Raw genomic sequence first — 1490 nt, 5'->3', positions numbered from 1 at the left:
AATTATTCAGTGGCTTTACTTCTTTAGGCAAAGATTTCTTGAAATAATAAAAAGTGGCTTCAGACAAAAAGAATCATTGCTGCTTAAGTGTTTGGAGGGTAAACACCACAGAGAAATGAATCCAAACATGAAGCAACACATATCAAATAGAAATGATTAGAAACCTGAAAGAGAAAAACTGCACCACTCTGTTTCCTAATATAACAACAAGTCATGCTGACAAATATTTATTCATATTTGAAAACTATTCATTTAGAGCAATAGCTTGAACTGATCCTCTTCAAATGATAGTTCAAGGTAAGAAAATTTTTGTTTCAATGTAGCGTAACATTAATATAATTGCTGCTCTGATGATTATTCAAAATTTCGGTATAGCAAAACAAGAACATTTACCTTCCTCAGCATTTTCCAAGTCATGTTGTTAGCTCAGGCTTTTTCATCTTATTGTTGCTTGAAGGTTTACTTTAATTTCCTTCTAAAGACTCTTATGTAAGGCTACTACACAAATAATATAATTATGATAGGTATAAACATATTAGTTAATAATGGTGTATTAAATATATATAAGGTGAAATAAATTTTTTCCCTTTTCCTTTTTGTCATGAGTTTTATTCTTCATAAATGCTACTGGATCCATTTTATGATCTTTTGGTTGAAGTTGAGGAATATAGTGATTAGATATTTATTTTTATTTTAACAACTTTTTTAAATGACTGTCAAGTCATTTTCTGAAGACTGGAAGTTTTAGCTGATTAAAATATCTATCTGATGTGAAAAAAAATCTTAATTTTTCAGGAATAATTATTGTATTATGGCGCTAGATAATAAAGAAAAATGACTGAAGGAAGAGGTCAATTATGTTTTACGTAACTGAAAAAAACATACATTTATATATTTCTTAATAAACACTATAGATAAATAAGCTAGTAAAAACAAACAAAGAAAAATAATCTAGTCTTCTTCATAAAATTCCTGACCTGTTCCTCATCCACAAACCAGAAATGTTATTCTACACAAAGAGGACATCACTGAGGTAGTTTATGGACATATTCAGTTAATCACACCATAAAAGCAAATTCTATATCCAATTACATCCTCTTTTACAAAAGAGGAAGAATGACTCAGGTTACAGGATTTCATACATCGACTAGAGCAGGAGCTTTTAAGATCTTTTGCTCATCGACTGAAATTTACAGCCTTTATACAGCTGGTGATTGACCAGGTAAGAACATTTTATGAAGTTTACATATTTTGCAACTTTTAAAACAGAAAACTAACTTCTTGTTATTAAAATAGTTGAATTTGGTGTCATTATTTTTACTCTATTTTGGATATGTTATGTAACTTATACATAAAGATGTATATTGGTTGTATGTGATTGTTTTGTAACACAGTAGGAAATGTATGTTCCTGACTACTTTCTAGGAAATCAGTTTTAATTCCCTGACAAAGACGAAGAAAGCTTTATTCAAAAATGTCTTTGATTAGAA

Source organism: Poecilia latipinna, unplaced genomic scaffold (assembly GCF_001443285.1).
Source record: "Poecilia latipinna isolate Pla-1442-1.1 unplaced genomic scaffold, P_latipinna-1.0 Scaffold2337, whole genome shotgun sequence".
Classification (NCBI taxonomy): domain Eukaryota; kingdom Metazoa; phylum Chordata; class Actinopteri; order Cyprinodontiformes; family Poeciliidae; genus Poecilia; species Poecilia latipinna.
This window is presented reverse-complemented; position numbering follows the sequence as displayed.